A 10,046-nucleotide genomic window follows, 5' to 3' on the forward strand; every position below is an offset into this window, starting at 1 on the left:
AAACTAAAGTAATTAACATACTATTGTATTTAAATGTATATACAGTGAAAGTGCTTATCATATATGCGTTAGGTTAAATCCTTGCCAAGATAAGCCAATAATCGGAGCTTTAACATTTGCCGATAAAATAGGACAACATATATTAAGAAAAAGATACATTCCCGTTATCCAGGATATGAAATCAGAGCACTTAGAAAACGTAAAAGCGCAGACTAGCTCTCATTAATTAAATCCCATCCCTATTTTGCTTATTTCTTTTTAAACTCCGGATGCAAGATTCGAACTTACAGCCTATGGATTAACAGTCCATTGCTCTACCAATTAAGCTAATCCGGAACCCCTGTATGGAAATTTATTTTTTTTCTTTAGCCATATTAAATCATATGAGGATTAATGAGTTTAAGAATAACTAAAATGCCTAAACACTGATATTAAGTTTCAATTATATCTACAAAACAGCACAAAAAAGAAACTATGATATTTTAGGTCGATTTGCCAAATAAACTTTCTAGTCGAAACAATAGATCCTTAAGATCTGATATTGGCAAGAACTTCATAAATCCTCCTTCCCATGCAATTTTAATTGTTTGAGCATTAAAGAATGATTAAATCTTAAACGATATAAAAATATATCAAACAACTCGCACAAACGAAACTACCATTTTTAAAATAACAAACACCGTGCAAGCGGAATGTCTTGCGTTGCCCTTATATCATTTCTGCTCTTCGCTCGTCTCTAAATAGATGATAACTTCGCTATCTTTTAATTTTCTACTACCCTTAGACATTAGGCTATTTTCTTATCCAGTCGGAGCGGCTTTGGAGGCTCAAACCATTCGGACCCGTAATGGCTAAAACGAGATATTTTTGCGTTTAGTTAAAAGTTTAACCTGGTCAGGTTAAAAAACTCATTTAAGCAAAGTCAATGGTTCTTCACTATATGATATGTCACAGGCCTTTAGTTGTCTTAGCTAAACCAATTAATTAAGGCAGTAAATCATTAAGTCCATCCGAATGCAAGGAAATAGTCATTAGACTTTTGACTTTCTTCGGCAATTCTAAATGGCCCATTCCTTAATCCAGCTACCCGTAAGTTAGGTACTAAGGCAAAGTAAATTGAAAATATATTGATGGCCACCCGGCTCTCGTCTTTCAGTCCAAATAACTATCCTTATCCCAACCCTTAGCTCATGGGCCTCCTTTAGGCCAGAGAGTTGCAAATTGCTTTGGAAAGTCTCGTTTGTGGAAGGCTTTACTGTCATTAAAATAAACATTCGCATAGGACGGCTTCGCTTGCCTTCTTTTTCACAGGCAGCCTTAAAGCTCTCTGTTTGTTGGTTTTGCCGATTTTGTTTCTTTACGAAAAGAAAAATAAGCTGAAGCAACAAATGTAATGAATCTCGCAAGCAAACCCAAAAAGAAAATTCCGTGCACAAAAGTAAGCCTCGTTTGCAAATAAGCTAGTTCATACAAAGCAAACCTTTGGTCCTGAGCTTTTTGTGCTTACGCACATGATTTCATATGCTTCTAGGGGACATTATAAAAGTAAATGTCAATGCCATGAATATGAGTTTTTTAGGATTCGAATAGGGACTTGCTTTAAGCGCCACACTCAAAACGTACCAAATTGTTCAGATATGGAAGAGGCAAATGGAAGGGTTGCGAAAAAAGCTTAAATTGTACGTCAAGGTTAAGTCATATTTTATTAAAGAAAATCATATGGGCATCTAACAAGAACATATGGGATCAAAAACCATGAAAGCTTTATGCTAAACATGAACCAAAACGAATGCCCTATAAAGCCATTTGTCAAGATATAACCCTTTCTGATCGGATAGTGCGACCTGTTCACAGCGCAAAACCAACTTCAGGTCACATCTGTGCGCTCGTCTCCCATTCATCCAAACTCGGATGGCGGAATGAGCGAACTAGGTCTTCATGAAGGTGAAAGTCCTCCTCCCTTGAAGACAGGGTAACAGCATGTTCATATGTTAACTACGAGAATGGCATCCAAAGGCATAAAGCTGGGCAATCAAGAGATTCGGAACCTGGCGAAAGTAGGGAGTTTTTAATCTCAAGCAAGGGTGCGCTTAGTAATCATTAAACTTATTTCCGTTTTATGAACTCAGGTATTCCCATGCACGATGAATACTCAATTTCCATATTACAACCCCGAAGGCTAAACCAAGCTAAAACAGATAACAGGGAACCACAGCCCTAGCATATGAAGCGTCGAGACAAGAAAACAGGACAATATTTTGGCTCCTGCGTTCATAACATGGAACAGAGGCCAAGGAAAAGGGATTGTTTGTTTCTTTTCGTTTTTCGAACGCACCTCCGACGTAGAGCAGAAGCCTTACGGCCCGATGCAAAAGATATGGAGTTCTGGAATTGGGGAACCCTGTACACTCTTGGGATTGCGCCCAAAAAAGCTAATCATAGGGTGGACAGGAAAAGGAAGGGACAATACGCGAAAGCCCTAAAGTCATAATTAGGATATGCCAAAATGTTCCTGCATCCGATTGCGAAAGAAGCCCTAGCACATAAAAATAAGGTGCGCAGATAAGGAGAGACAAAGAACTGCTAATACCTTGCCTCTAGATCACAGAGAGCACCTGCTTTGTTACAAATAAAATATATGATCTAATTTGCCGACAAGTGCAAATGGAATAAAAGATGTGGCTTTGCTAGAAGCCCATATGATTTTCAAACAAAACGAGAGCAAAATCAAAACTTAATCATGCCAAGTCGATCTTGCTATGGCGCTATTAGGGCAACTTAATGATCAAAAGGGCAAAGTAAGTAACCAATGGCCATGCCAATAGACTGACAAACGCTTTATAATGGACTAAAGATTAAAAAGTAGATGATTTTGTGGCTGGAAACAACAAGGATTTTGGCCTATTTAAAAATCGCTTTTCGTTTAAACCATCTCCCATCCCTCGGCTAACATTAAACTTTATAGGCGAGTCATATCGATGGATAGACGAAATCTCTGGAATAGGGACAAGGGCCAAAGCCCTTTTTTTTAGGTCAAACTCCAAGCACAAAGTATACGATGTGCTTAGTGTTTCTTTGTTTTACGGCCAATGGACACTATGAGTGGAAATAGATTAACTTAACTTATGCCGTTGACAAGTCAAAACCAATCAAATAACCTACAGGCGGCAATTGCTATATAGACATCGCCATTTTTGAAAGGAAAAAGAAGAGCCTGCATTTGGTCATTTTTTCCCGGATGCATGGAGCCATACGACGGGAAACCGTCATGAGCGGTTCCGGATTGGCGGTCAGACAGGAAACTGATTGGTCTACCATAACCGAAATAAGACTCTCAAAAAGTTATATAAGTTGCCAAGAAACAGTTCATTTACATGAGTAAAAAACCGACGTATTTTCACTGGTCGCTTTCGCTCCATATACCGGTTATTTCGCATGTTTCGCATAGTTTTCCGTGAATTAGCTTCAAAAGGTTCTTTAATAGGCATAAACAAATCAAGTTGGTAACCACTCAGCTTCCCTAGTCCTCATAGGTCTTACCCAATCATTCGTTACGATTCCAGTTTTTGCGCTATGGTAGCAAGAAACAAGCTTTATATCATTTTGTTTGACAGGTGACCCTTGTTAGGTCACCTTCCTTCATTGGAATTCGCAATATTTTTCATGGAGATTTGACGATTAGAAACATCTATGTTTCTTTTGTTTATAAAGGGCTTCCTTCAGGTTTAGTAAAGATATGTTCTAGAGTCTAGTATTTTTTCCGAATAAACTTTCAATGCGCTAGTGCATATGGCCAGAGAACCTTTAATTCAAAACAAATGGGATCAAAATGGGAACTGGCGTGTTAACATGCATTAACAAACATGCTTTCATCTTTCAAATCAGTCGTTACGGGGTCGATGAGCTCATAGCCACGGAAGAGGTTCCCTAGGAACGAAGTTCTAGAGCACAAAATAAAGCTGCGGGATCCTTGCTAGTTGTACCTTGAACCCTTATGACAAGGGGACAGGTTAGTTTTCGATCCCGGAAGATACTGAAATCGAATCCCTCATGCCAGCCAAAAGCGCTTCTCTTTCCACTGAAAGGGCAGAAAATAAGACTAAAACAAATCCCACGTCCCTCCATCTATTCCATTAGCTGGGGTACTCGATTGTAAAAGAAAAAAAGCCCCGTAGACTTCCCACGGTATGGCCATTCCTCTTTAAAAAAGCTCACTGGTTCCACCGTTATGAGCCAGTTATTAAAGAAGCGTTCGCACGCTTATGAGGCAAAAGGCTTAAAAGGCATACATATGCCTAGTCATAGGCCCTCAACAGAGTTACAGCTCTTTAGTTCACCCCTAGCCACAAATCATCCCCGTATTTTGCCACATACGTGGGTTCGGTCCTCCAAGGCCTCTGTGGAGAGCTCAATTCGACCTGCTCATGGCTAGATCGATCGGTTTCGGGTCCAATAAAAACAACACAGGAACTTTGTCTCCTTGTGCTTGCACCTAATGGCTTAAGCCGCTGTTTCCATTGACTCGCTGACCCATTATGCAAAAGGTACGCCGTTAAAGTCATAATTATGCTAAGCAAAAGCCGACAACGCTAAGCTCTGCTCAAGAGTTCTATCGAATCCTAGTAACTTCACTAAAAAAAGCTATCATACCTTCCTAGCCTCGCGTATGCGTTCTATTGAACACTAGTGGCTTCATTAGAGAAAGCTATCATGCTCTCTCAGCCTCGCTCCTTCGACTGATGGTTTGCATCGAATTTTAAGTTTTCTATTGCACTCCCGGTATATGACGGGGTCTTTTCACCTTTCCCTCACGGTACTTATAGTACGCTATCGGTCATTGAGGAATACTTAGGCCACGGGGGTGGTCCCCCTTTATTGCGTATAAAGCAATCGTCATTTAAATACAGTATCCGCGTTTTATCATAGTAATTAGACTTGCTAATAGAAATCTACGGGGCTATCACCCTCTTTGGCTAGATCTTCAAATCCTTTCGAAATCCTAGCAGGCAGGCGCTTACGCTTCCTTTTCCGCAAGTCTTCCCCTTTTCTTTTAGGGGTTCGAGAAAACAGTTTTTTCCCTTTTCTTTGCCTAATCCATGTTCGCTCGCCGCTACTAACGGAGTCTCGGTTGATTTCCTTTCCTTTAGCTGTAATGATGTTTCAGTTCGCTAAGTTATTTCAATTCAAAACGAAGCCACAGCATACGGCAGGCCCAGTGGGCTCAAATACGGTTTCCCGAACGGAGATCCATGGATTCTAAACAATATCTCCCCATGGCCTTTCGCTGCTGAAAGCGTCCTTCCTTCTCAATGCCCAGGCATCCATTCAATGCATTTTTTTTGATACAGTAGGAATTGAACCTATTGAACACCTTATATTATAGGCTTATCATCTTCGCTTATGTCACACTTAGACTATGATTGCATTTGCATGAGTAAAACAAATACGTATAAAGCCCAAAGGCTTCGGTCGGCGAAGCTTAAAGTCTATTCTTGCCTAAAAGGCAATGCCCTGGTGGCTCTGAAGACTTATCGAAGCGCCACTGTGTGGATTCTACTTAATGTCTTTAAGGCCTTTCACCTGAAGAAAATGAATTATTATACGAGAATGTTTGCAAAAGCTAAGCTCGTCGCAGGAGATTCGATCGATCGCGCACTCGCCGGGATTTGACTATCGATCAGTTAAGCCAAGGCATTTACGACACGACCCGAGTCACTTACTGGTATTTGAGCATAGAAGGGGCATAATTGGCATAGTCTTTAGGATCTAGCCGATGCTGCTCCGTGAAGCAAGAGTTGATGCGAAGACTCAGACAGAAGGCCGGGGACCAATCAAATCAGGTGTTCTCGAATGTCAATACATCGCTTGGTCGAGTACCCGGACTCCGACCCTCGGCCTGCGGAGACGTGCTCTCGGGGGCCATACGTGGAGCGTCGCTCTACTGCAATAGATTTCGCGGAAAACCAGCTATATCCGATCTTGGTTGGCCTTTCCAAGCCGCTCTATCTTTCGATCGAGATTAGACTATACGTTTTCCCATTCCCAATGTAATTTTTAAGTTAGATCACGAATGCCATAAAGATATCCCCATTACGGTTATATTAGAAGCAAAATGTAGTAATAAACTTATTTTTAAAGACGTAATCCATCTGTTAGCCAAAATTAGGTCTGTCTGCTGCAGCCACGTCAATCCTAGCTAGTCATTGTTTGGAATGACTGCAGCCACGTCATTCTAAACATTGTCTAGCTTTTGCTACCGCATTACGGTTATATTAGAAGCAAAATGTAGTAATAAACTTATCGTTCTAAACATTGTCTAGCTTTTGCTGCCGCATGTATTAGAAGCAAAATGTAATAGGTAAGTTAGGCAAGGCGAATCATCTTACATTCCGGATACTGAGTTAACCGGTCAGAAGATAAGGACCGGGACCCCAACAGGCCAAAGCCACTGCTTTTGAAAAGACTTCTTATTGTAGTTATAGTCTTACCGTGATATGTTCTTTTTGGCAGCGCTTGAAGTGCTGGCCAACAATGGAGTTTTTCAGCTTAACGTGAAAATATTTTTGTCATTTTAATTGATGACTCCGCTTGCCGATTGCATGGAATGCAAATTGAAAGGGGATATCAAAGTCAAAAACCTCATCACTTTCATTAAGAGAATTCAGCCTCATAGCGGTGATTTACGGTCATCAATGTGATGTGATCGCAGCGTTATGCGAAAACAATCCGGACTGTCCAACCACGTCTCCCGGTAATTTCCAGTACATATGGCAGAAAAAGGCGCTTTTCACACATCGAGGTCAAAATGGCATCGGGTGTTTCACGTCTTATTAGAGTGCCGGAGATTTCTTAACTTACTTAAAAAACAAAAAAAGGCAACTATACTAAAGCAAAGAGGTACTGGGGCCATGGTGAGTTCAATTGATGGGTTTAGAGCGAATTTTTTTTTTACAACAAAGATTGCTATGGCGCAACCCGTTTGGATTGGCCGAATAGGTTCTTATTAATCGATTGTTATTATACAAGAATTCTTGTATCGCTCATGCAGATCTTCCATCTACCGGAAACCAAAGGATTCATTGCTTTTCCTTTTTTGTCGAACTTGTATAAACACAACCCTATTTGCACCTATCAGTTACGAACTTGCTATTGTTATGAAAGACAACCCCTAGGCTCAGTCACAGCAACGAGTACCGAACCGTCGTTCCCACGGCTACAGTACCAGGAGTTGCTGCTGAGCCAGCCCGTTCAAAACAGTACTTCTGTCTAGCAGAAACTATTAGCGACATCCCTAGAACAGTATTCGTATCGTGAACCAATGGCCACTTTTCCGGTCGAAGGAAATGCCTAATAAATAGTCAAATACTGCACTCTTTAGCTACTGTACTCCGGAAACAAAGTAAGGGAAAGCCCCGTACGTCAAGAGCTGCACTGCTATGAATCAAAGACTGTCTGCTCGCCGTTTCCGGCCAGTATTGCGGGTTCAATGGCTTTATACGAATTAGCTGTTTTTGACCCATCCGATCCCCAGAAATGGAAATTGTTAATACTGGCACTGTACCTTAAGTGGGAGATGGAATAGCCCGCATTCATGGTTCGAACAAAGTAATGGCTGGAGAATTGGTAGAATCTGAAGATGGTACAGTAGGCATCGCTTTGAATTTAGAATCTGATAATGTTGGCTAAGTACTGATGGGCGATGGTTCGACCATACAGGAAGGGGGTTCCGTAAAAGCAACGGGAAAAATTGCGCAAATACCAGTTAGTAATTCTTTCTTAGGCCTTTAAGCCAGTAAATGCTTTGGCCCAACCGATCGATGGAAAGGGTCAAATCCCAGCTTCTGAGTCTAGATCAATTGAGTCTCCCGCACCATATGGGAATTATTTCAAGACGTTCCGGTGGCGGAAAACGACCCGAATCTGCAGGAATTCGGGAAGGTTGAAGCAATGGCCAAACCTCCTTGAGGCTACAGCAATAACGTCATAAGCAATGACACTTAACTAAAGCACTTTATCCTCGCTTTCCACCTTTTATCTAGGGTTAGGAGGATCACGCGCCATAATGCCGGATCTCCATCTTTCTTTGTTGGTTGCTCTCCAGTCGCAGAATTATGAATAGTTTCACTAAAAATAAGTTTATTGGCTTGAAAAAAAAAATGAACCAATCCTTTAGCCTGGCAACCTGTACTATTTTTGCTGCCTCCAGCAACCTGTTGCAACTAACTTCATATTCAGGATGAAACAAGACAATTATGCCAGATAGTAAGGAATTACAAGTTTTCTGCACTAGAAAAAGCTAATAAATGGACTCGACCCATTATATATTTTTCCAGTAGTCATTTTAGGGACGTTTGCATGTACTGTGGGTCTTGCGGTTCCGGAACCATCAATGATTGGTGAACCAGCAAATCCTTTTGCGACTCCATTGGAAATATTACCCGAATGGTACTTTTTCCCTGTCTTTCAAATACTTCGTACAGTTCCCAATAAATTATTGGGGGTCCTCTTAATGGCGTCCGTACCGGCGGGCTCGTTGACCGTTCCTTTCATAGAAAATGTAAATAGGTTCCAAAATCCGTTTCGACGCCCATTGGTGTGGGTGGAAGGATCTCCTTGGCAATGTTTAAAGCGCTAGAACAGAAGGTGCGCCTGAAATTGAGACTTTTGATTCAAAAGGAGATGAACAGAAGGTTCAACACCCTTTTGATTGCACTATTGATGAACAGGTTCAACATAATCCTCCTTTTGCTAAATCAAAAGATGTTGAGGCAGAAGCTGAATCAAAAGCAGGGCCGTTAGGATGCTTAAAAGCAACCTCTCTTTAATGAACGAACGGTTATAAACATCAGAAACAGACCGCAGAGCCTAAGTAAGTCTTTGCTATGCCGTTGTATTTTTGCTTTTTGGATGAAGAGATAGTTTGATCTATGGATCTGGTCAAATATTTAACACTTTCTATGATTTTTTTCCCTTTAGGTATCCGGGGAATTTTTTTAAATGGAAGAAATATCATCATTATGTTAATGTCAATCGAGTTAATGTTACTGGCTGTCGATCTAAACTTCCTAGTATTTTCCGTTTATTTAGATGATATGATGGGTTAATTATTTGTTTTATTAGTGTCAACGGTGGCAGTTGTGGAATCTGCGATTGGGCCTGTCATTTCAGTGATAACTTTTTGAATCCGCGGAACTATTGCTGTGGAATTTATTAATTGCATGAAAGGTCAAGCGCTATTGTTTTTATTGGATCTCGTTTTTTTCTTTTTCACACAGAGCTTGCTTCGGCGTCAAAAAAGGTATGGTCTAAATTTATCTCTTAGAATCTAGCAAATTGGATAAAATCAAAAGCTTCTGTCACTCGACCACTTTCCGCTCTGACCCTCTGAGCCAAAATTAGGCTATGAAACGGCGACAACAAATTACGATAAATGGTATGCTTTGGCTCTATAAATGAAACATCATAATGTTGACAAATCGTGGTCTTCACAGAATCTTTAAGAAGACATTGACTGGCTAAGCCATGAATTTCTTACGTATTTTTAATCATTGCAATAGCGCATCATTTTACAAAATTATGATATTGGCGGTTTTCGAGATTCTCAAAAGTGCTTGCTGTCAACGCTAATATAATGACTTAGCTTTTACAATAAAATCGAAACTAAAATGACCGTGCCGGGCAACAAAAAAGTTTAATAGGCCAACAGATAGCACTTCACAGGCAGTTGATGAAGGATCTGTGGCAATCGTTTGAGGTGAATTGACAATTTTTCGTGGCGGAACCAACTTCTTTTATACTGTCAAACTCTGCACCGTCAATTGAGCTATTCAAGCCAATGGCTTTTCTTGTTATGTTTACCTTGTTTCTGGCTAACGTACTGGTGGAGAATTTTGTTTTTAAGGAATAAATGATACGATTCATCTAATGTATTTTTACAAGATCTTAGGCGTTTCGGTGCTGCAGAAAGCCTAATCTGGGATGTCTCTAATGATTCCGTATCTTGGCCGAAGATTTACATTTGTCAAATGGCCTAGGTGTGCGCATTT

At 40.6% G+C, this 10,046-nt stretch overlaps 1 non-coding gene across 1 annotated transcript; it reads right to left on the reverse strand.

The window, feature by feature from the left end:
• Positions 1-263: 263 nt before the first annotated feature.
• Positions 264-336, reverse strand: TRNAN-GUU (transfer RNA asparagine (anticodon GUU)). Its single transcript has one exon. It is a non-coding gene; the product is annotated as a tRNA-Asn (tRNA).
• Positions 337-10,046: the final 9,710 nt, after the last annotated feature.

This window comes from Lygodium microphyllum, unplaced genomic scaffold (assembly GCF_053477565.2).
Source record: "Lygodium microphyllum isolate KBCC unplaced genomic scaffold, Lygodium_microphyllum_v1.1.10 scaffold_42, whole genome shotgun sequence".
Taxonomy (NCBI): Eukaryota; Viridiplantae; Streptophyta; class Polypodiopsida; order Schizaeales; family Lygodiaceae; genus Lygodium; species Lygodium microphyllum.